Source organism: Marmota marmota, unplaced genomic scaffold, assembly GCF_001458135.2.
Source record: "Marmota marmota marmota unplaced genomic scaffold, marMar, whole genome shotgun sequence".
Classification (NCBI taxonomy): domain Eukaryota; kingdom Metazoa; phylum Chordata; class Mammalia; order Rodentia; family Sciuridae; genus Marmota; species Marmota marmota.
Genome location: NW_026000016.1, coordinates 22124429 through 22149962, shown reverse-complemented (window position 1 = coordinate 22149962; position 25534 = coordinate 22124429). Strand labels below are relative to the sequence as shown.

General features: G+C 45.2%; 2 long non-coding RNA genes across 19 annotated transcripts; one reads left to right on the top strand and one right to left on the bottom strand.

Annotated features, from left to right (window-relative positions):
* Positions 1-203: 203 nt before the first annotated feature.
* Positions 204-23571, bottom strand: LOC125618467. Of its 2 annotated transcripts, none has more exons than XR_007349743.1 (4): positions 23554-23571; positions 22001-22017; positions 16834-16838; positions 204-384 (listed from the first exon to the last, which is right to left on the bottom strand). It is a non-coding gene; the product is annotated as an uncharacterized LOC125618467 (long non-coding RNA). The 2 variants fall into 2 exon arrangements; XR_007349742.1 differs by lacking the exons at positions 16834-16838; positions 22001-22017; positions 23554-23571 and adding exons at positions 4036-4049; positions 6455-6465; positions 14332-14343.
* Positions 1039-24137, top strand: LOC125618468. 17 transcript variants are annotated; one of them, XR_007349750.1, is made up of 4 exons: positions 1039-2566; positions 3252-3262; positions 7476-7480; positions 23343-23355. It is a non-coding gene; the product is annotated as an uncharacterized LOC125618468 (long non-coding RNA). The 17 variants fall into 17 exon arrangements; XR_007349758.1 differs by having other exon boundaries at positions 1039-2570; positions 23343-23353; XR_007349754.1 differs by lacking the exons at positions 7476-7480; positions 23343-23355 and adding exons at positions 15822-15832; positions 22493-22504 and having other exon boundaries at positions 1039-2570.
* Positions 24138-25534: the final 1397 nt, after the last annotated feature.

The window sequence follows — 25534 nt, the reverse complement described above, 5'->3', positions numbered from 1 at the left end:
CCTATGGGATCAAAACCACATTTGTAAGGGCTTGCCTTTTCAGCATATACGTTTAGTTGAGGCAATCAAAATGCTTCGGAGATTAGTAGTAGAGCAATAGAAGAGTTTACAAAGAGGGTTACTATAAGGTTTATTATTCTCTTCTGGGTTAGTTCCAGAACTAAATGATTGGAAGTCAATTGTACTAATTAATACTAAGAGAATATGAGCCTCATCAATAAATAGATACATAGAGGAAAAGTCATACGACATCTACGAAATGTCAGTATCATGCGGCTGCTTCAAATCCAAAATGGTGATTTGATGTAAAGTGAAAGTTTAGTTGACGAATGAGACATACTAGGAGGAAAGTTGATCCAATAATGACATGGAGACCATGGAAACCTGTAGCTATAAAAAATGTTGAGCCGTATACTCCATCTGAAATTGTAAAGGATGTCTCTAGATATTCAGAGGCTTGGAGAAGGGTAAAGTCCTAAAGCAATTGTAATTGATAAAGCTTGAACTATATGTTTTCGGTCTCCTTCTATCAGGCTGTGATGAGCTCAGGTAATTGAGACTCCTGAAGCTAAAAGAACAGAGGTATTTAATAGTGGTACTTCTAAGGGGTTAAGTGGGTTGATCCCTACTGGAGGTCAGCAGCTGCCCAGTTCGGGAGTTGGGGCCAGACTAGAATGGTAGAATGCTCAGAAGAACCCGGCAAAGAAGAATACTTCTGAGATAATAAATAGTACTATACCATATCGTAAGCCTTTTTGGACAATTGATGTATGGTGACCTTGAAATGTGCCTTCTCGTACAATGTCTTGTCACCATTGATATATTGTAAGGGTATTAGCTGTTAGGCCTAGTGTGAGGATAAAAGAGGAATTGAAGTGAAATCATATTACTAAGCCAGATGTTAGAAGTAAGGCGGAGAGGGCTCCTGTTAAGGGTCAGGGGCTGGGGTTGACTATATGGTAGGCGTGGGTTTGGTGGGTCATTAAGTATTATCGTGTAAATATAAGCTTACTAGGAGAGTGAAGACATAAGCTTGAATTAGTGTAACTGCAAATTCGAGCATTGTTAATAACACAAGAATGATGAAAGTTAAAATAGCTGTAGGAGGGCTAATAGATGTTAATACAAGGGTTGCTCCTCCAATTAAATGTATAAGAAGATGACCAGCTGTAATATTAGCTGTTAGTCGTACGGCTAATGCTATAGGTTGAATGAAAAGGCTGATTGTTTCGATAATAATAAGTACGGGAATAAGTAGGATTGGGGTTCCTTGTGGGAGAAAGTGGGCTAATGATGCTTTAGTCTTGTGATGAAATCCGGTAATTACTGCTCCTGCTCATAGAGGGATAGCTACTCCTAAATTTATTGATAGTTGGGTTGTTGGTATAAAAGAGTGAGGTAATAAACCTAGAAGGTTAGTTGAGCCAATAAATATAATTAACGAGATTAATATTAGGGATCAGGTACGTCCTTTTGGGTTATGCATAGCCATTATTTGTTTTAATACAAGTTGGATTAGTCATTGTTGGAATGACACTAGGCGGTTGTTTACTAGTCGAGTAGGTGAGGGAAAAAGTAAATTGGGAAATATAATAATAAAAAGGACAATAGGAAGACCTATTAATGTAGGGGTAATGAAAGAGGCAAATAGATTTTCGTTCATTTTTCTTCTCAAGGAGTCTTGTGCTCAATTAGTTTAGTGTCTTTAGGGGAAGGATTAGATGGGTAAGAGTGATTTGAGATTTTAAGTTGAAATATAAAGAAAAGGGCTAGAATTATTGATAAAATTGTAATAAATCATGTAGATGTATCTAGTTGGGGCATTTCATTATGAGGAGATTTGGTTCCTAATCTTCAACTTAAAAGGTTGATGCTACTATAGCTTCATAATGAATTTATAGTATTGATGAAGATCAGTTTTCAAAGTGTTTTAACGGAACTAGTTCAAGAATGATTGGTATAAAGCTATGATTTGATCCACAAATTTCAGAGCATTGTCCGTAATATAGTCCTGGTCATGTTGATGTAAGTGTTGCTTGATTAAGTCGGCCTGGAATTGCATCTGTTTTTAATCCAAGGGATGGAACTGCTCAAGAGTGAAGTACATCTTCAGATGAGATTAACATTCGTACAGGTAATTCTATTGGAAGTACAACTCGATTATCAACTTCTAGAAGTCGTAGGCCTCCTGGGGCTAAGTCTGAGGTTGGAATTATGTAAGAATCAAAATTAAGATCTTCATAGTCTGTATATTCATAGCTTCAATATCATTGGTGGCCTATTGTTTTTACTGTTAAGGATGGGTCATTAATTTCGTCTATTATGTATAGAATACGTAGAGAGGGAAGGGCGATTAGAATAAGAATAATAGCAGGGAGAATGGTTCAAATAGTTTCTACTTCTTGGGCATCTATAGTGCTTGTATGAGTTAATTTTGTAGTTAATATTAATGAAATAATATAAAGGACTAGAGAGCTAATTAAGAAAACAATTATAAGAGTATGGTCATGAAAGTGTAAAAGTTCTTCTATAATAGGGGATGTGGCGTCTTGAAATCCTAATTCGAGTGGGTATGCCATAGAGATATATAGGAATTTAACCTATAAATTAACTTTGACAAAGTTATGTAATTATTTTACTAATATCTCATGAAGAAAGTCATAATGGTTATGGGGCTAGCTTGAAACTAGTTTTAGGAAGTTCGATTCTTTCCTTTCTTGATCTAGACTTTAATATAAGTAGGTTCTTCAAATGTGTGATAGGGTGGAGGGCACCCATGTAGTCATTCTAAGTTAGTTGGTGTTAGTTCTACAGTGAGAACTTCTCGTTTTGATGCAAATGCTTCTCAAATTATGAAAATTATAATTATTACAGCTGTAAGAGAAATAAACGAGCCTATTGAGGATACAGTATTTCATGCTGTATATGCATCTGGGTAGTCAGAGTATCGACGTGGTATACCTGACAATCCTAAGAAATGTTGAGGGAAGAAAGTTAAATTTACTCCAACAAACATTACAGTAAAATGAATTTTAGCTCATATATCATTTAGTGTATAACCAGAAAAAAGGGGAAATCAGTGAACGAATCCTCCTATAATGGCAAACACGGCCCCTATTGATAGTACATAGTGGAAGTGGAAAAACTATATATAACATCTTGTACTTTTTATAAAGCTTGAAATAACTAAAATTTTATAAAAACATATCTTTTAGAAGAACATATAGATGCAATAAAACTTATCTTAAAAGAAAAGCACAGGGTTAATGGATACAGGATTAAGAATGATTATCAGGGTGGGTAGAGTCAGAGAATGTGATGAGTGGGACCATATGGTATAGGCTATGGCCAGGATCCTAGCTTTTGTTTGGATCTGTGGGTTCAGGGGTCCTCATTGTATTATTTAAAAGAAGTAAATAAAAGCAAGCCATGTAGATACTAAGGGGGAGTCTGTGTCATAAACCAAAGACAGCCGTCTATTCAGTTCTATGCAGTTGAACAGCAATAAAAGGGAGAAAAAGAAGAAATGTAAATGTGATAATTGTTAGATGGAACTGTATCAAATTCTCTTCCCATGGAGATCGATTCAGTTCACTTACCATGTCTTTTATATTCCAAAGCTCTTTACTGAGCAATCGTAATGGATTGAAATCCATCTTGAGGGAACTGTCACGAGTCCCTTGGGAGGTTAACTCCTCAGACTTACAAATGGCTTAGCTGGAAGGAAAACCCATGGCAGGCGTAGTCTGGGGTGACTTTCACCCCTTGGAAGAGTTAACTCTGTTGCTTCTGCCCTTATGGTCACTTGGCTCAAGATTCAAAGTCCCTAAAAGAGCTGAGAGTGTAACTGAATGGTAGAGCATTTGCCTAGCATCTGTGAGGTCCTGGTTCCAACCCCAGGATCATGTGTCCAAACCCCCCCTCCCCCACGCCCCCCCTTCCCACACCAAATAAAAGGTCCATAGAAAGAGATCGCCCATATGGCATATGCATGGCTCGGGTCTCCTCTGGTCTTTCCGTAATTAGAGGAAGCACCTGCTGGGCAGAGCCTCCAGGAACCTCTTTGGCATCTATAGTGAAAAGACAGATGCTCACATTTACTGTCTTACCAAGATGGCACATCTGGAGAAGAAGAAAGGACGCTAGGTGGCTAAAACAGAATGCAGATTCACTATATGCTTTAATGATTATGTTGTCAGTGGTAAATACCAGCCACAATTTATTATGTGCCTACAATGATTCTAAAATGCATTATTTCCCTATATTGACTGTAAGTGGCCAGAGGGCAGGGTCTCAGTCTTGTTCTAGGCTGACTTGCTGGCCTTCCAACCAGAGCCTGCTGAGTTACATGCATTCAACCAACAATTCAATGACTTCAGTGAGGCAGGCACCATTCCTGACAGAAAGGCTGAGTACTCTGGTGCTGGTCCACTACCCTGGTCTGCCTCCTACAACCATCTGTCATGTTCCACCGATTCCATTCCTAAAGATGCTGCAGGTCTGGTCTCCCCAGCCTCCCCCCATCGCTCCTCCCAGCCCAGCCCTTATCCTCTTTTGCCTGGAATGCTGCCTGAGCTCTTGCTAGGCTTCTTGGCTCTGATTTTCTGCCTTCATGATCTCTTCCCTGCATTGTCACTGAGATTTTTTTTTTTTTTTTTTGGTACCAGGGACCGAACCCAGAAACACCTAACCTCTGAGCTACACCCCCAGCCCTTTTTAATTTTATTTTGAGACAGAGTCTCACTAAGTTGCTTAGGGCCTTGCTAAGTTGCTGAAGCTGCATTTGAGCCTGCAATCCTCCTGCCTCAGCCTTCTGAGTCACTGAGGTTACAAGCATGTGCTACTGTGCCCAGCCAGTTTCTTTAAAACAAAACAAAAATAAAAAAAACCGTTTTCTGACTTGCTGCTTCTATGGAGAGGGGCATCAATTTCTCAAAGGGGCTAGGAGATCATGCCAGGTGGACAAGCAGTACAGTTCACAGAAGAAAGAAAGAATTTTTATAGTACTGTGTGTGGGAGACAGGGGCCTTTCCATGGTGTTCAGGTGGCTGTTATTGGGACCACAATTAAAGAAGGGTGTTAAAAAATAAAAGGATAGAAAAGACTACTGTTAATAGATCAAATGCTTTGTACCTGGTATTTGGCTCAGACTGTTTTATTGAGTTCTCACAATACCATTTTGAGCAGGCTTCCATTTTAGAGATGAGTCCATTAAGGCTCAGAGAGATTAGGAAGGTACTTAAGATCACACAGCTTGTGAATGGTGGAGTTAGAATACCCCAATCCTATTCCATTCCAGATCTTTCTGGCTCCAAAACCTCCTACTCACAAATAAGTGCATCAGAAGTATGTGTTCATGGCACTCGAGGACACTTTGGAGGAAACAGGCCAACAGACCTGCAAAAGAGAGTCAGGAGAGACCTTCATACAGGGAGCTCTGGGGCACTAGGAGACCCCCTGCACCCCAGAGTCAGAGTGCTTGGGAGAAGTCTCCTTCCTGGCTGAGAAGTTGGGTGAATGAAATAATTTCACAGCCTTGAATTTTCACCTCTGAGTTACTTAATTCTTCTGGGCACATCTGATAGATGGAGGGAAAGGAGTCGAGGGAGAAGGTAGAAGCAATGGCTGGAAAAAAAATGAATTAATTAAGGCAGTTAATGAGTTTAGCTGTGAGTGGAGGGGCAGAGTTACTGATGTGACCATTGCTGGGCGTAGGGACCTTGTGGGCTCCAGTCCCCAGTCTTCTGTAGATTCTGTGATCTCAGGGTGGTATTCGTCTGTGACCATGTCACCCGTGAAATAACGGGGTTACGATCAGATCCCGGGTCCCTCCCTGCGCATCTTCAGTGAGACTGACAAATGAGCAGAGATCACTGCTACTGTCTCCCCATGGGACTGACTGTTCACTGTGGCTTTATTTCCAAGGGCCAAACATTGGGTGTGGGGGTGGGGAAGCTGGACTCTTCGTTTTTTTAAAATTGTTATTTATTTATTTATTTTAGTAAAAATGATTATAAATTGCCTGTGGCTGGGACTTGGAACAGGGAGTGACTGCAAATGGGCAGGAGGGATCTTTTTGGGGTGATGGAAATGTTCTAAAATTGGATGATGGTGATGATTGTATAAGTCTGTAAATTTATAAAAACCATTGGATGCTATGTAAATTATGCCTCAATAAGGCAGTTAGAAAGAATTATAAATACTGGGGGAAAAAATATACACCCAATCATGGCGGTTGCCTCACAGATAACTCACTGTGTGGAAGGTATTCTGGGGAAGCGGTGATGAACAAGCTCGCTCTGCCTTTTACGGAGCTAGTAAATGAGCCCGGGGAGGAGAGGGCTGTGAATACAAATGACTCCAGCACATGGAAGCAGGTGGTGAAGAAGGCAGAGCCAGAATCAGGAGGAGGGGATTTAGAAGAGTTTGATGAGATCCTAATGAGGATGGGAACCAAGTCTGAACCTGTGAGAGGCTGATAATGGAAAAGGAGGGCCGAGCTGTCTGTGCAGTGGGCTGAGAGCCAGGAAGGGAGGGGTGGGGCAGGTCCGGGGAGGGGGATGCCTATCTCTCTTTTAAAAAAATTTTTTTGGTACCTGGGATTAAACACAGGGGCACTTAACCACGGATCCACATCTTTAGCCCTTTTTTATTTTTTGAGAGAGGGTCTCGCTAAGTTGCTCAGGGCCTCACTAAGTTGCTGAAGCTGGCTTTGACCTTGCAGTTCTCCTGCCTCAGCCTCCTGAGCTGCTGGGATTACAGCTGGCAGGATCTACATCTAGGTGCCTAGTGACCACCTGGTCCAGGACAGCCCCAAAGTGACCGTGGGGAGGGGAGGCTGATTGCTCTCATGGTGTTGGGAAGGCTGAAAATGGCCATGGTTAGGCTCCCTCGTTGAGGCTCCCAGAGGGCTGTTATAGTTTTTAGTGTGTAGCCAAGGCCATGAGTCTGCTGTTACAGTTAGTGTGTAGTCAGGGTCAGAAACACTCTGATTAAGCGTATGTACTCAAGGTCAAAAACACTTGTTGGTGAGCACGCACCCACCCATGTAACCTGTTGGCAATGTACCTTCTTTGTTTGGCCTGCATGTAAACAAGGGTCTATGGAAAAGACCTGGGGTGGGGGTGGGGGGTAAATGGGGCTAAACAGAACTGACGGGGGCAAAAAATGAAACTGTCTGGGGGCTGCAGCTGAAGCTTCAGGCTGTTGCCACCTCTGAATAAAGCATGTCTATTACCCTGTGTCTTGCATCTTCTTCCACCTGCTGGGATCCTGAATTTGTTTTCTGGGTCTGAGCCCCTACCCAACACACATGGCCCTTTGGCCACATGGTTATAGGGACCGTGTGCAAGACTGGGCTTCGTGACTGGGGAAGATGGGGTCACTGGTTAGTAAGTGGCCAAACCAGGATTTGGGTTCCAGAGTTTGGCTCTCAAGCCCAGTCCCCTGTGACCTACTTTACTGAAAAGGCTTAGACTGAGTGAGGCACCCAAGGTCACACAGCAGACAGTGGTGAGGCTGTGATTCAAATACAGTTCTGCCACGGCAGAGGCTAATCCCTCAAGCCTCACCTTTCCCGTGCTGAGGATGGGGTGAGATCAGCTGGTCCTGCTTTCTTTCACCCTCCAGGACTCTGAGTGCCCCAGTAAGAGCTGAGGGAGGGATGGAGGGCTGACCATTCAGCGGAGGTCATGGGGTTCGGAATGGACAAGCAATCTCTTCTCAACCTGACTTTCTATAATGAGGAGAATTGAAGCTAAATTCTAAATTCCCCTTTTGGGGTGCTTGTCACTCATGCTGGCAGGAAATGGTCTGAAGAGACGCCTGCTCAGCATCTAAAAAGGCAGGCCAAGGAGAGAGCACTTTGCTGTGTTCACCCAAGGAGGGAGAGGGCAAAGCTTTGCACTCACCTCCTTCACCCTCTGCTTTTCTCTCTTATAATTGGAGAGTTCTCATTCGCTCACTTAGCGGGATAACAGGTACTGAATGCACCCTAGAACCAGCGTCCCCTCATGGCCCAGTGACCAAATTTATTCCCATTGGTGTGGGTTCTGAGCCAGGTGTAGATTCCATGAGAGAATGACTCTCTCAAGGAATCTTGGCAGATAAGTCAGGGACAGAAAGGGGAGGAAGGAAGGGGACACTATATGTCCTGGGCATTCCTGCTTCATCAGGAGGAAACCTGGGTGGAGAGAAGGGGACCTACTCCCTTAGTGAGGTGCTGGGATTTGGCTTACTTTCTTCTACCTCCTTCTGTGCTCCTCTTCTGCCCTAATGCCTTCCAGTCCCGGGACAGCAGTGTCTGTGGGCTCCACCTGGTGTAGGTGTAATTCCCATGACTCTAACCTCTACCCTGGACTCTGCCTTTATTCCCACAGCTACTCTGCTTCCAGAGTCTTTTCTTGCAGTGCCTCATTCTCTGAACACAGCCTTTTCAATTTGCCCTTTAGCTGAACTCTGCGGGAGAAAAGGCACATGCTTGGAGAGTGGCCACAGTCTAGCCTCAGGGGGGGATTTGGTGCCATCCAGCAGCCATTTGAGCTGGTCCTCTGATTGATTCCCCTTCATAACTGTCCAGTTCTTTGTCACTTTCTTCAAGCCCTTTGCTCCATCAGTGTCTCCTCCATCACCTACTTTATTGAGCAAATTGCATTGGGTTGCCCATGTACCTGCCACATAGGTTTATATTATAGTTACCCCTTACACACAGGGAATGCATTCCAAGAGCCCCAGTGGATGCCTGAAACTGCAACAGTACTGAACCCTGGATATATGTTTTTTTTTTTCCTCCATGCATACGTGTATACCTAAAACACTTATAACAGTATACTGTAATAATAGTTTGCCCTTTGTTATTGCCTATTATTAAGTAAAATAAAGGTTACTTGAACATGAGCACTGCTATACTGAGACAGTCAATTCGATAACTGCTTAGTTACTAATGGGCAGGTAGCATATACAACATGGATACACTGGACAAGGGATGATTCCACATCTCAGGTGGGACACAGCAGGATGGGGCAAGATTTTATTGTGCTACTCAGAAGGATGCACAATTAAAAACTTATGAATTATTTCTGGAATTTTCCATTTAATATTTCCAGACTAGGCTGACTCCAGGGAACTGAAACCATGGAAGGTGAAGCCATGGATAAGGGGCACTACTATAATGATTTATTTACATATTTCCCCAACTTAACTGTGCCCTTCTTTGGGTCTGTCTCTTACTCCTCTTTTTGTTCCTAATGCCTGACCCAGCACCCATAACTGCCTAGTGCTTAACTGCCTAGTGTTTTGGGGTGCATAAGAACAGATCAGAGTGGCCAAAGCAAGGGACACAGGCCTGTCAAAGGCTAGTGGCAGAGGCCAGCTCAGAGAGACAACCTGACACTTGTTCCTGTGAGCTGGGAGGAGCTCCAGAAGGTCTCCTGGGATCCTCATGCTTCTCAGCTGCCATTAAAATAAGGAAGATCTGTAACTGCTCTCTGCATTCTAAAAATCCTACATAAATGCAAAATCTGAGGCCTTTTGATCTTTTACAGTGGGGTTTCCATGGTGACAGTGGCCAAGGCCTGCATGGGGGCAGCTGTGCCTCACGGGGCCAGGCCCAAGTCCCACCTGTATGTGTTTAAGAACACCCCTTTTTCTTCATTCCCACTGGGCCGGTGGACACAGGTTTCCAAGTCTCTTCTCTCCCACTCATTAAACAGCAGAAGAAGCCACTAATTTCCCTGTAGAGAGCTTGGGAGAGGGGGACGTTAGAGCCCTGACCCTGAAGGACCAGGCTGTACCCACGTACTCTAGGCTTCTTGGTTCAACCCCAAGTGCCACCACCCAATGTCACCTGACCTGGCTGGAGCAGGGATTTTTTCAGCCTCTTTCTTCTGGGAGGGGGCTTCTCTGGGGTGGCAATTTTTGCTTGTTTCTTACCTCTATCTTACCCTTCTGGGATTCACCTGGGCTTGGTCAAGAACCAGCTATTCTGGATCTCACTTTTCTCACTTGAACAATCAGAGGGTCACACTTAATATTAAGAAGTTGTTCTAAATATACTGTGTCTCTGGGTGTACCAGCTTCCACCCCTTCACCCCACACCCCCTCTCCCTCTCTCCACCCACGTCATATCCTCCATCACATCCCCTCTCCCCACTCCCTCCTGTCTCCTTCTCAACTCCCTTCACACCCATTTCCTGTGCACACCTGACTCCTGGTGCCCAGACCCACCTTTACCCACTGGACTTCTGGCCTTTTCTGGAGAGGCTCCTGGGAGTCTCCTCACCTTTCTGTCGGGCCTCTGAGCTCTGCCCAGGCCATCCTTGAAGATGGAGGGAAAGGAAGTGAACAGATGAGGCTATTATGAAGCATAAGTCTCTGTGACTGTCCCCAAAGTGCCCCCGACCCCAAGTCAATCATGACTTTCTCTTGCCTAGGGGGACGTGCATACCAGGGCCTTTCTCCATAATTTCCTATCACAACCTGGCCTGCCTGAGGTCCCTTGTGTCCCTTGCCTTGGTCATTAACTGCACAGAGGCGGGTGCAGGGAGAGCTTTGTGGCCCGAGCCTTTCAGCTCCTGCCTTGTGTGAGAGCTGTGAGGACCAAATGAGGTCATGTTAACAGTCGCCTGCTCAGGGCTAAGAAATGGAGCCCCGCCTCTGTAGATGAAAGCTCCTACTTTGTATTCCAAAGTTGAATGCTCTGGTGGAACAGCAGGGGAAGAGCCACCTCCCCAAGTCCTGATGTCACCCTGCCTTCTCAGCTGGGCAAGCAAAGGGTCAGGAAGCCGTGAGGCCATTTTGGGTGGAGACCCATGGAGAGGCCATGGGGATGAGGGCAAAGGCAGGTATCCCCTAGGTCACCTTGAGCAGGTGGTTCTCTTTCTCTGTGTGACTTCTGACCACTTGATTTTCTTCATCTGTTCAAAAGGAGATAACACCCGGTTCATACAATTGTCTAGACAGCAACAGCAAGAGGACAATGAGAAAAACACCTAGAATAACAGCTGTGTCTGAGGCCAGGCATTTAAGCTTATTCTCAGAGGAGGAAGATGTCAGAGGAGATGTGTGCAGGAGGTCACTCCCATCATTCAGCGGTTCCTGCCTTCTCAGAAGACCCCCAGCCTGTGTGGAGACCCCCTTGGGACCTTGAGTGAGGGCCCAGGCAGCCACTGACTCAGCCATTCATGGTCTAGTGGTCCTTCTGTTTATATCTTATCATTCAGAAATCTTGGCTGCTCTAGTCTTTCCCACTGTTATCCCATTCTATAGCCGAGGAAACTGAGAAACAGAGAAGTCAGTAGTTTCCCCTCAGTTGTACAGCTGGTAATTGGCAGAGCTGGGATTTGAATCAAAGCAGTCCAATTCCAGAATTGACGCTCTTAACCACTAACAGTATTTTGCCTCTACAGGTTGAGTATCTCTTATCCAAATGTTTAGGATAAAAAGTGTTTCAAATTTCAGATTTTTAAAAATAATTTTGGGATACTTCCATATGTGCAATGAGATATCTTGGGGAGGGGGCCCAAGTCCTAATAAGGAAATCCATTTATGTTTTGTCTGCACCTTAGAAGGTGTAGCCTAAGGGGAAGGTGGAACCAGGCTGCTGAGAGAGACAGAGTCAGGAGAGAAAAGTAAGAAAGGGTAAGGTTGGGTAATTTTATATGATTCATTTATTACACTTGCATTTTGATCTGTCGCCTGAGATCAGGGGTGGAGTTTTACTTTTGTGTCATGTTGGTGCTCAAAAAATTTGGGATTTGGGAACATTTCAGATTTTGGATTTTGGATCAGGGATACTCAACTTGTATTAAAAAAAAATCTAAGGGATGGTATCTCCTTTGTTTCTGTTTCCTCCTGTTTCTTTCTTTCTTCTTTTTCTTCTTTTCCTTTTTGGTGCTGGGGATGGAATGGGGGCCCCATGAACCCTACCTCTGAGCGCCACCCGTGCCCGAACAGGGATTTCCCTTTCTCACCTTTCTCTCCTGAGTCTGTCTCTCTCAGAAGTCTGGCTCCACCTTCCCCTCCTTAAGACTCTGTGATTTGGTGGACGAGGCAAGGCTTTCCAGACTTAGCTCTCTGGAAGGATATTCAGGGCCCACTAACTGTGGCTTTACTCTGCTCTTATCCTCTCCATGCAGATGACATCTTGTTTTCATCTCCTACCTTTGTATAAATTAGTATGTTGGAAAATTCCCAAAGCCTTTCTGGAATATTCTGTTCTGCTTTCCCATCCCAAATGCATCTGGTTCTTTTCTGCTTATAGTTTATAGCAGGAGGTTTTCTCTGGGGGACTATATCCTGGGAAACCCTGCCTGCTCCAGCCCACAGAGCCACCTCCTGCTGACCACCAAGCCTTGGGGCAGGCCCTTCTCAGCCCCAGTGTATCATTACTCAATTCTGTTTTTCCTCTTTCCATACTTTAGAGTCATTATAGGCTAAACTCTTCTCATTCGTATTCTTCTTCTTCTTTTTTTTTTTTTTAAAGAGAGAGAGAGAGAGAGAGAGAGAGAGAGAGAAACTTTAGTATTTATTTATTTATTTTTTTAGTTCTTGGCGGACACAACATCTTTGTTTGTATGTGGTGCTGAGGATCGAACCCAGGCCGCACGCATGCCAGGCGAGCGAGCTACCGCTTGAGCCACATCCCCAGCCCCCTTTTTTTCTTTATTTGTTTTTTAAACACCATGGCACATATTTCCTCTGGACAGAGTGCTTCTTTCTGCTTTAACTCTTGCTTGATTTGTTTTTATATGTTAGTTGTCAAAATAATGAATTTGTTCATTAGCATCCTCAGTTGATAGCCTGTTAGTTTCTTTTTCTTAAAAGTATCATGATCCAGAGTAATGGATTTAAATATATTTGGCCTGTTTCAATCTATTGCCATTACTGTACTTACTGATACATTGTCACACCTCTGACCAGGGGGAGCCTCTTCCCCTGGACTCCTGAGTTCTTTTGACCTGACCTTGGTTTCTCCCATTGCTTCCTTAGTATCTGGGGTGACAAGTTGCTCCAGGCAAGTCACATGCCAAGGCATTATTTTCAGGGGTCTCTTATGCCAGGATGGTGGGAAAGTGTCTAACTGAGGTTTTAAAGAGTTCTTTACAATATCCACAACAGAGAGAAGGGTTAGGAAAGTAGGAGGTAAATCTCTCCTGAATTTCCAGGTTATTTAGGGACTCCTTTGGATTTGGGGAAGGGATATGGCTATGCGGTGAAGGACCAACCCAGAATGGAGTGGGGAGGAGTTTCCCCAAGAAAAATGAAGTGTTAGGGTTTTGGAAGGTGGCAGAGAGCAAGCCACATTCCCCTGTGGAACCTGGGAGCTGGCAGACTCTGCTGGGTGGCCGTGATTGTAGGAGGCCACTCATAGGTAGCCGTGGACTTGACTCCTTCAGGGAAAATCCCTGTTCCCAGGCTTAGCCAGGCAGAAACAAAGCTGCCATAGACCTCAAAGCCTAGACAATAGGTATCCTAGAAATCATCCCTTGATGGAAGCCTAGAGACTTCCTGGTTTCCTACAAGTTCTGCTTTTTCATCTTGCACAGGCTTTCAGGATGGGGCTCAACTTGACAGCAACTTGGAGAATGGCAGATTGCATTTAGTTTAAGAAAAGTCAGTTCTCACATCTGTGCGCAGTTGTCTGTGGCCATGTCCTTACTTTTGAGGAAAACTGTCTGACTTGGGACGTTTTTTTCCCTTGGCCTAACTCTCTAGGGAACAGGAGGCTGTCCTTTCTCCAGATGTAAACAATAGGAAGGGAGAATCTTTCCCTTTAAAGCCCTTATAAACTCACCCCCCACCCCTATAATCCAGTGACTCTGGAGGTTGAGGCAGGAGGACCACAAATTCAAGGCCAGGCTGGGCAACTTGGTGAGACCCTGTCTCAAAATAAATATTAAAGCCCTTCTAAATGCCAGTGGTGATGATTTCCCTCTGTGCCTTCTTGTCCCCAGAACTCTAGTCTCATTCTGGTTTCTCTTTCTAGCCCTGCACACCAATCCCTCCTCTGGGAAACACTTTACTGAGCTCTGTATACTTGGAACCATGTATAAATGGAGGAATATCTTACCTCTGGGCCTTGGTGCATGTAGGTACATCAGGTAAGATTAGGTTCAGCTGTCTTTTTTTTTTTAAACAACAATAAAACAAATAAGTGGTTAAATATGATGTTTATCTTTTGGCAGGTAAAAGAAGCCAGAGGGGACCTCTTCGGGGTCAGTATATAGTTCCATAGTTATCAAGACACAGGCTCCTTTTAAATACATCTCCATCATTTTTAGTAGTGGCTTCCATCCTCAAGTTTGCTTTATGGTACAAAATGGCTACTAGCACTCCAGCCACCAAGCCCATGTTCCAGGTGGGAAGATGGAAGAACTAGGCTATATCTTCTAGTTGAGTTAGAACTCCTTATAAGAAACCCTAAAAACTTATATTTATTTCCCATTATTCATTCTTAGCCCTAAGGAAGTCTGGGAAATATAGTCTTAGAAATATCCACCAGGTGACAAGTTGTTTTAATTATAAGGACGAAGAGATGGATGGATGAATACTGGGCAGGAGCTAGTAATCTGTGCAATCAATGCCCTTTCTGTTTGTTGAAGTTGCTCTCTATTGACCCTTTAACTGTTGGCTAAGATGTGTCTTCTTTAAGCATACAGACCTCTTCTAGGTGTTTCCCCTTGATTTTCTCATTACCATGCCATATTGCACCTGCTGGTTCACTTGTCCATCCCCCTACGTGAACAGTGAGCTCCAGGAAGACAAGAATTGTAGGAGCTCAGTAAATGCTTATGCAGTGGATGCTTGCAGGGGGCTGGGGTGGCCTTCACTCCAGAGCATTTCACCCAAATCTCCCTGTTCAGGATGCTGTTATAGCCTCCCATTTGATCTTGCAGCTTTCCCCCTTGAGTACCACAAACATGTACTCAAATCTGTTTTTTTGAAAGAGAAATGGCCTCTTCCCACAGCACCCAGGGCTGGCATGTGACTTGCACCTTCACTGTTTTGCAGAACAACTGGTGTATACAAAACAGCATTTGAGGCTGCCTGGGCAGTGGTTGGTAGGCTAATAAAATAAAAAGAAATTTATAAGTGGCAAGGAATTTGAACTGAAGCATGGTTCCATTTTGCGCAGGAAGCCAGGCTGTTCTGCATAACTTGACATCCAGCCAAAGCTCTTGGAGTTGCTCAAGCCAAAGGCTCTTGCCTCCTTCTCATCTCTGTTGGCGCCTTTCAATTTAATTCCAAGTGGAGGGGTTCCCAGTGTCCCCGGTGCAGATGTTTACCATCTCTTTGCTGAGACTGCTGGTCTTCATGTTTTTTTTTTTTTTTAATTTGCAAATGGCTGACCCAAGATGAAAATCTTGCCCTTACTGTCCCAGAAACTGGTTCCCAGTTTTCAGTTATCTATCACTATATATCATCCCATTCCAGTAAGGAGTGGCTTAAAATAACAGTTTGTCATCTCTCATTCTGTGGTTTGACTGGGCTTAGCAGGGGCAGCTCACCTGCTCCTTGGGTATTATTTGTCTCTCAAGCGTCCACTTTCAGCTGGGAGCCCACCTGTGGCCAAGACATTAAAACCTCTCCTCTCCAGATCCTCTTTCTACCTGGCCTCACATCATTCCATAGCTTCATTTGAGCTTCTTTCAGCAAGGTAGCTAGCTTGCTGGGGGGAACTTTCTAGAAGGGCAAGCCCTGATTTGCAAGTGCTTAACTTATCAGCTTCATGCGTGATAATATCCCGTGGGACAAAGCAAGTCACTTGGACAATCTGACAGTCAATAACGCAGGCCATGAATACTTGGGCCACAGTGCAATAGTCTACACCAGTGTCCTCAGAGGAGACCCAAGTAGGGGAGGGAGTAGACGGACCTGGAGAGTTTATATGACTCATTCTTTGACCCCCAGTGGCAGAGCCAATCAGGGAAGGTGACAGGAAAACAGGCCAATAGTGAGACATCTAATTGTGAAAAACTAAGTTCCCCATCATGGAAAGTATTCAAAGACCACTTCTCGGTGGGGATGTATGTGGAGGGAATTCTTGCCCACACTGGGAGCTGGACTAAATAATGGATAAGCTTCCTTCCAACTCTCAGTCTATTTAAAGCTCTCCTTGGCAGCCTGAGAGCCTTTGTCTCACAGATAGCAAATTCACGTGTCAGGCTACTTGCGAGGGGTGGGGGACTTTGTCTTCTAGGTGGGAAATACCATTGCTGAGTATTTAGGGATTTGGCTTCTAGGAGCTGGCAACATTCTTTGTGCTCTCATGGATTGACAGCTGCATTAGGAGTGAGAGGGTGGAGCTTCCTGTCCTGTCCAGTCCTGTGAAAGACCAACAGGAAGTCCCTAGTGGCCCTGGACAGGTATGTCAGGTGGCCTTGCAGGAAGCTCTTGGGCTCCATGGAGGAGACAGGGGATGAAGCAGAAGTGGGGGAAAGGGCAAGGAAGGCTCTGGAGGGCCGGGGGAGGCCACTCCCCTCCCTCATCTTATCAGAGCAGCTCAACTTTTGCGTCCTTGCAGTTTTCTTGTAGGATTTTTGTTTGGTTTGGAGAAAGGGGTCTAGGGTGGCATTCAGGGAGGGCTGCTGAGGTGAGAAGGAGCAGGCAAGGTTGGAGGCCAGAGCCCAGTGTCAGCTCCAACACCAAGGCACAATTCTGGAACCCACTGCTCTGAGGATGCAGGCCTGGGATGCTTGGTGCTTCTTACCCAGTGGTGGTACCAAGTCCACCTAAAGGTGGTGAGAGGTCTGCAGATGATGAATCCTGGGCCAGGGACACTAGGATGTCCATTCCCCAGGAGCCCTCAGGGAGAGTAAGGTACTGGTCCTGCACCAGATCTCACTGGAAAATCTGTTGCTTCTCCCAAGTTCCCAGATGACCCCCTCTGGGTAAGCCTGGAGCCCAAGTCCTTTGGCTCTAGAGTACCTGGGTCCCTTAAGGCTAAGGCACTTTGTGACTCAGGGAGTCCCCCACCTCAGCTCCAGGCAGGCATTCTTAGGGCAGCAGATCCAATGAACAACACACCCTTTCTACCTCAAGACAGAAACAGATGGGGCCAGTCAGGTGGTCAGGGCTGAGTGTGTTGGCCTGAGCTAGTGCCTCTGTGAGAAACAGGCCACTGCACTAAGCTCTGGGCCTGTCTTGAGGACCTTCCTGTCGCTGTTCCATGACACTCCCCCTACTTAAATTCATTTTGTGTTGTCGTGAAACAGATGACCACAGATTTAGCGCCTTGAATTGACACAGATTATTCTATCGCGGTTCTCCTGGGCCAGGAACATAAGCATGGCCAGCTGGTTCCCTTGCGCAGGGTCTCCTAGGCTGCCATCCAGGTGCTAGCTGCCAGCTTGCTCCTGGGGAGTCTCCACTCAGAAGAACCCACTTCCAGGCTCACTCAGGGCGTTGACAGAGCTCATTTCCTTGCAGCTACCCTGCTGGAGGCTCTTACTTTTTGACGGCATTGAGTACAGGCTGCCTTCAGGTCTGAGGCCCCCAGCTCCTTGTCACATGAGATCCTCAACCTGGCCACTGACTTCCCTGCTGGCTCCCCTTTCCCCTCTAGAGGGCGCAGTTTCCCCCGACCTTTAAGTGCAATGGCGTTGAGTCAGGACTACTCAGGACAATCTCCCTGTAGATGGACTCAAAATCAACTGCTTTGGGAATCTCAGGGACATCTACAACATCCCTTCACCTTTTGTCATATGCTATTGGCTACAAGTAAGTCACAGCTGCCCCTAACCCTTAGACTTAAGGGGAGGAGGTTATACAGGGTGTGAAGGGCAGGGGGTGGGAAACTTGAACACTAAGGGGGTCACCCCAGGCTCTAGGACCCTAATCCCTTCCCTCACTGGCTGATTGGGACCTCTCCCCTCTACTTTCCCTTCACAGCTCATCCTGACCTGCTTGACCCTGTTGGTAATCTAAGGTTCAGTTTTCCATCTTACCTCAGAACAAGTTTTCTCCTAGCTGTTGAACAAGGTAAAAATCCCCGGATCAAAGAAGAAGTCCTCCAAAGTGGATAGTGCATTACTACGGTGTGGGGCCTCTGCCTTACCCCAAAGAAGTGACCAGTGATGGATAATTTAGATATCTATGACTAGTCATTAGAAATGATGTATTCAAGGGGCTGGGGGTGTAGCTCAGTGGTGGAGTGCTTGCCTAACATACCTGTTGTCCTGGGTTCTATTTCCAACACTGCAAGAAAAAAAAGAAAAGATAAAAGAAAGATGTATTTGGATGCTGGGAAGGCCACTCTCAATTGCTCAGTTTAGATTACCGCTCCCGGGGCTATCTATTATAGAGTGTTGGGGTTGTGCATTCCTCCCCCTGCCATTCCAGAGGATGACTGGCCTGATACATCATCTGCATTTTGTGTGATTGGCAGGTTCCTGGTACCAAGGGAATTGTCCCAGTCTTTTTTTCAAAGTGTTAATAATGTTAATGGTAGTAGATCTCATTAATTAAGCACTTACTGTGTGCCAGGCATTGTGCTATACATTCTGTATAGCCCTCGATTAACTCTATGAGGTGGATATTTGTCCCCATTTTAGACATGTGAATGTCTGAGAGTCTGAGCCTCAGGTCCAAGGTCCCAAAGTTGGTGAGTGGCAGAGGTAGGATCAACCTGTCTCAGGAATGTCAGACTGCAAACCTGTGTGATATTGTCTCTTAGGCGCTGAGTGTACCTGCCCTCAGTGTTGGTATGCATGCACCCTGCACATCTCCAGTCCCAACCACGGATGGGACTCTCTGAGGCAGCCCTCAACTGGCCAAAGGGAATGTGAAGGGAGGGAGTATGGGGCAGAATGGCTGCTCCTGGGCACAGGCCAGGGTGAGGGACCGTTCTGGGTCCCTTTGCAACATAGCATCCCTGGGAGCCCCCTGAAACCTCAGAGGTACTGACATAAGTGCCGAGTAGTTAAGAGAGAAACAAATCAACCCACACCCGGGAACTAAATGCCAAGAGAGACCAGTCTGTGGTGCCTGCCAGAATAACAGAGCTTCATGTCCCTGTGTGTCATCACAGGAAATATGAGACCACGCAACTGGTGCAAAAGCAGCCCAGGCCTAGTGTGCTGCCTCGTGAGGTGGGAGAGAGGGGCTGGGCAGTCCAGGCTGTCTAGGCTGCTGGACAGAGGCTGCAGGGCTAGGCCTTCTGTTTTTAGGGCCAGAGGGCTTGTGGCTGATGGACTTGGAGACAGATCACTAAGGAGACAATGGGTCTCTGCCGTGACCCATCTTCAGTATTTGAGAATGCCCAGGACTGACAGCAACTGATTTCTTGGTTGGTTGGACTTTGTTAGTTTTCTTTGTTTTTTTATTATATTAATTTCATAGATAAATTCTGTCTTCATAGATAAGTGCATATACTCCCACATGATCTGCTAGAGTTTGGATTTTGAGTGTTCCCTAAAGATCTGTGTGATAAAAGCCTGGTCCCCAGGGTGGTGCTACTGGGAGTACCTTTAGGAGGTGGGTCCTTTTGAGAGAGATCTTTAGAATATTGGGAGCTGAATTTGAAGGGGATTGTGGGACCCTCAACTTCTCCTCTTTAGCTTCCTGGGCATGAGGTGTGCAGTTTTGCCTTACCACGTGATCCCACCTGGATATGCTGCTTCACCACAGACCCAAAGCACGGGCCAACTGACCATGGACTGGAGTATCTAAAACTGAGTCAAAATAAAACTTTTTCTCTTTATAAGTTGATTATCTCAAGTTTTTTGTTATAGTGATAGAAAGCTGACTAATAACCTTTGGGACCTGGTAAAGATGACCTTCAAGATAAAAGACATGCTCTCTCTCTCTTTCTCCTTCCCTCCCCCAAACCCACTTCTGCCTTTTCTTCTTTCTCTTTTTCCCTGTTTCTGTTTGAATTCCCCCTGGCTTCTTTCATCCTGGAGCGAGTCATCAGTTCTGGGACTCCCACTGCTTCCGAAAAGACATCAGTGAATTGGGGGATGTCTGGGACAGTTGAATAATAAAAATTGCATTGGAGACACAGGAGTTGATTGGCTGCTTGGATGAGTAGGCGAATTCAATTCACATTGATGAACATCCAGGGTGTGCCAGCCTGTGTGCTTAGCCCTGGGTGTGGGAGTGTGTATTAGGGAAGAGAAGGTGGGTCTTGTGGGGAGATTTTAGAAGCCCAAGCCTGACATTAGGGATGCTCAGAGGATGGGGAGAGGAATGGTCAGAATCCCTGTCCTCCACAGACTCTCCTCCTTTCAATTCCACTTGGGTCTCTGGAGATGGGGAGAAGAGGGAGACCAACTTTCAGATTCCAAGTCCTCTTCATCATCTAGCCTTCTTAGCACCCCTCCCTCCCAGACACACCATTTTTGGTCCCCTCTGTCATGCCCACAGCCACCTGCAGTCTCTTTCTGTTGCTGCCAGAAATAGCCTCAATCAAAGGAAGTTTCCAGTTAGGCATCTGACCATTCAGAAAGTGCTCCCTCCCTGGTTGTACCCGAGTGGAGGGAAAGAAACCTCAGGAAACGGAAGGAAGAAGTTTTGTTACCTGAGACTTGGGGGAGGTGGCATTCTCGTGAGTGTCAAGATTAGAACTCTGAGGCTTCCTACCCATCTTGGAGGTGTCTTTCCCTGAGACTGTCCAACTCTTGTCCTCTAGCCTGAGATTAGAGATGTCTGCTGAGGTTCCCACACCCTCAGCTCACGGGCTGGGGAGAAAGACAGTAGGGAATCACACAGATGTGGTCAAGGGCTGGCCAGATGAACCATGAGAGAGAATAAGTGGGGTGTTTTAAGGTAACCCCATTTTTTTCTGCTCATGAGTTTGATGTATTGTTCAGGTCTTTGGCGGTAATTAGTAATTACAGGGAAACTCAAGACTTAATCACCACAGGGTTTAATCAAGACAACTGGTTTGTGTGTTGATTACGACTTAATAGATTTATTAGAAGCTGAGTGTGGTCTGAGTGAGGCTGGGCTGTTGCACTGGGAATTAGAAAAGAAGAATGAAAGCTAAAAGCTAGGAGGAAGGTGTGTGTGGGTGTGTGTGTGTGTGTGTGTGTGAGAGAGAGACAGAGAGAGATAGGAGAGAAGAGAAGAGAGGGAACCAGGACATTTTGAAAGGAATAAGCAAGTGGAATGGAGTGAAAATCGAGAGAAAGCTTTTGGGATGAATCTTTCCAGAAATTCAATGGAACCATGCAATGTTCGTTATTTAACTTTTCTGAGCTGCTGTTTCTTCACTATTAAAATGGACATAATTAATACCTACCTCATGGGGTGGTTGTGAAGGTCAAATGAGATTGTGTATATGAAAAAAACTGAACATGGTACCTGCTATAGTTTGGATCTTCAGCGTCCCCCAAAGGCCTGTATGTTGAGGGCTATGGTGCTGTCGGGAGGTGGTGGGACCTTTACAAGGTAGGGACCTTTACAGTGGGAGGAAGTGAGGTCATTGGGGGTGTGCCCTTGAAGAGAACAGTGAAACCCTAGCCCTTCTTTTTTCTTTCATTTTGCTTCCTGGCCACCAGGAGGTGAACGGTTTTCTACCCTGGGCCCCTGCCATAATGCATTGTGCTGCCACAGGCCCAAAGCAACAGGGCCAAGTGACATGAACTGAAACTTCTGAAGCCATTAGCCAAAAATAAACTCTTCTTTCTTTTAAATTAGTTATCTCAGGTATTTAGTCACAACATTGGAAAGCTGACTATCACAGTGTCTGACACCTAGAAGAGGAGTGAGTGGATAAAGGAAGGGGGAGGAAACAGAATGATAGAAGTCTATAGAACAGAGAGAAAGGTTACATGGAAGAGAATATTGGTAGAGACTGATTCAAGTGCTATATATAACTGCCGTGGGCTACAAGCCCCCCAACATCGATTCTTCCCTGCTTCTATACTAATGCAATTTTTATTTTACAACAGAATAAAGTTTCCCAGCCTCTTTTGTAGTTGGAATAGTCCATGCCATAAACTCCAGCCAATGGATGTAAATGGAGGAGATCTAGAAATGTCTAGGGGCTGCCTTTGACAGGAAGACACAAGCCTTCTCCTCCCTCCTGCTCACTGGTTGGTGTGCCATCTTGAACCATGCAGATCAAATAATACCTTAGGAATGTCAGTGTGCTGGATGGAAGGAACCCGGATCCCTGGCTCTACAGGCGCCTGGAAGCATAGTCAGTCCTGATGATTTTGGGGAAATGAGATGCTTCACTGACCTAGAATTTGATGCAAGGGAAAAATAAACCAGTACCTTGTTTAAGCCACTTTGATGTTGCACCTTTGTCATACACAGCCCAAATGACTACATTCTAACTCAGAACTGCCCAATCAAACTTTCTGAAGGGATGAAAACGTTCTCTATGTACTCTGTCCAATATGGCAGCCACTAGCCACAAGGGGCCACTGAACCCTTGAAATGTGGTTAAGGTGGCTGAGGAACTGAATTTTAAGTCTTACTGAACTGTGATTATTTTAACTTTAAATTTAAGCAGTCACATGTGACTAATGGCCACCATATGCAGCAACATAATAACTCAAACAAGTGTCATGTGGACTGTAGGCTACTGGATCCTCTCTGGAGACAACCCTTTTGCCCTTTAAGCTACTTCTCCAAGTAGAGAAGAGACCTCTGGGGAAGGACTGGTCCTCTTTTGCTTGTGCTGCAGCAGTGCAGGGACCTAGGAGTCCTTGGTTCTTCAGAGAATGCAAAAATGTCCAATTTCAACTGCTTTTAGACCAGCAGGACTTCTGTAGGCTCTCCTGTTCTCTCTATAAGAGTGTTCTGCATTTTTCTTGATAACCTGTCTGCAGCTGCAGCCTTACCAACTTTAGAACAATGTAAAAAACTGTTTGTATAAGAAGCAGAACTTGCCAGGGCAATGCTTTTGCTCTGAGTATCTGCTGTAGGACTCTTAAAGAGACGTAGTCTCCTCCTTGGCCTTGCTGGAACAATCTCAACATATTTTTCTCATATCATCAGACCCTAAGTTTGGTGTTGCAAAGTTCCTTTCTTTGGTCCTTAGATACTGAACAAGGCAAGAATATGGTCTGACAGTGAGCCTGGGGCTTACTCTGGGTATATATTAGTCAGCTTTTATCACTATGAGAAATACCTGAGGTAATCAACATATAAAGAAAAAAGGTTTATTTTAGCTCATAAGAGTTTCCAGTCCTTGATCAGGTGGACCCAGTGCTTTTAGGCTTATAGTAGGTATGAAGATTGGCAATGGTGGGAGCATGTGGCAGAGTGAACTGCTCACCTTATGTCAAGAAATGAAAAGAGAAGGAGGAGGGGGCCAGGGTCCTATAATCACTTTCAAGGGCACACCCCCATTAACCTAAAGACCTCTTACTAAGCCCCACCTCTCAAAGACTCCATCACCTCCCAATAGTGCCACCCTGAGTATCAAGCTTTTAACATATGGGCTTTTGGGGGACATTTAAGATCCAACCCATAGCAGAGTCCTAGGTGCCTTCTGTTCAGAGCTGCTGTGTCCAAGCTCAACCTTCCAGGATGGATAGATTCTGTCACCCTTTCCCTTTGACTTCCTCGGAGCATAAGTTTCCAAAGAACTCCATAAACAAATCTAGACTGCCTTATCTGATTGTTCTTCTACAGACAAGATCCCTGACCCCATTGTAAAAAATATTAAAGAGACCCACAGAAAAGAGGGCCTTTCCAATGGAACAGAGCTCCATGCTGAGAACAGCAGGGCACTTGATCGGAGGATGGAGCCCTCAAGCCTTCACTTGTTACCCTTGACTTCAGAAGCCTTTCTTCCCCCTTAGCCTGCTCCTTTCAATATTACACCATTATGGGCTTCAGGAGCTGAGGGCGGAGAGCAAGTGTCTCTTTAGGAAGGAGGAGGGGAAACCCCACCCACAGAGGAATCAGAGAAATGAACCAGTTGTTCCAAAGACCTGAAATGATAATACTCTTCCAACTTATGATCTAATTCCACAGTCCTGTTCTTTTGGGATGGGAAGGCTATAGACATGTAAAGTCCTATTAAGCAAATGGATAAAGGAGGCACAGAGAGATGACTCGGTCTGACCAATCGCAGCTGGGTAGAGTGCAAATGTGAACAGAAACCAAGCTGGCACTCTGATCACATCTCACATGAGTAGGCTGTGTCTTAGAAAAGCACACAGAAGATGGGTCACTGGAAGTCAGCATGGAGAAGGAAGTCCAAACATGTGGCCCATGTAGTTCAAGAGACTTAGAAGGTTAATTACTAAACAGTCCACTTACTGTTTTTGTAGTAGACTGTGATCATAATAGTTATGTTTGTCTATAGCATGCATCCTAGTCCCTTATCTGGTACCATCTATCACAGTACCATCTATTTCTTTGGAAGCAAGTCTGTGTACTTCTCAGGTTTGATGGAGACTGTGTCAATCATAGTATCCTGCCCATCACAGGACCTGGTACTCAACCCCAGCACACTGGCAACAGAGACTGATTCTAGAGGTGGGCTCATTACCCAAGATGGAGTAATCAAATTGCTTTCCTGTGAGAAAGAAAGAAGTCTTTTTTTCTTGGGCTTGCTGGGCAGGATGTAATTCTGGGTTTTCAGAGGTCATTGAAGCCACATACAGAAGGAAGCAGGACAGAGGTGGCCGGTGGGGGTGGGGGAAATTTCAGACCTCCTTTGTACTTTGCAGTTATGTAAGGCCATTATATCACCTAGAGCTCTATCAGAGAGGCAGAAGCATCAGAATCGAATAGATGATACATAGATGAGTTTTAGTCTCTTTTCTGTTGCTATAGCAAAATGCCTGAGACTGGTTATTTTGTAAAGAATAGAAGTTTATTTGGCTCATAGTTTTGGAGGTTGGGAAGTCTCAGAGCATGGCGCCGCCATTTGTTCAGCTTCTGGTGAGGTCCTTAGGTCACATCATAACATGCTGGAAGGCTTCACATGGTGAGGGAGCAAGCCAGAAAGAGCTTAGTTTTATAACAAACCCACTTCCACAACAACCCCTAACTCACAAATAAATTCATCCACTAGAGTCCACATGACTTGATCAGCTCCCAAAGTTCCAGCTTCCAAATACCATTAACGTGTAACTTTGGGATTACATTTCCAACTCACAAAATTGGGGGACACATTCAAAGCATAGTAAATTGACAGGTAGACAGAGGGTGGATTTCTTACATGGAATTAGCTTACACAATTAGGGTCTTGCTTAGGGCAGGCAGTCAGTAAAGTGAAAGCCCTAAGTGGGCTGGAACCCATGGCAAGGATAGAAGCTTGATAGTATCCACAGTTTGCAGGCTGGAAGAAGGATCCAGGGGCACAGGACTGCAATTGTTGACCCAGCAGCTACTGGGAGTGTTTCTGTCAGGGAAGTCCTAAACTTCCTAAAGTTTCCAGGTAAAGAGCTTAAGTCAGGTTCACCCAGGATTATCTCCTGTTAATTAACTTGAAGTCAGCTGATTGGGGAGCTTAAATCACATCTGCAGAATTCCTTCACCACAGCACCTGAAAGAGAATTTGACTCAAAGGTCTTTAGGGTATGTGTATACCTCAAAATGGCTGCTGACTACCTCAGTTGAGAGA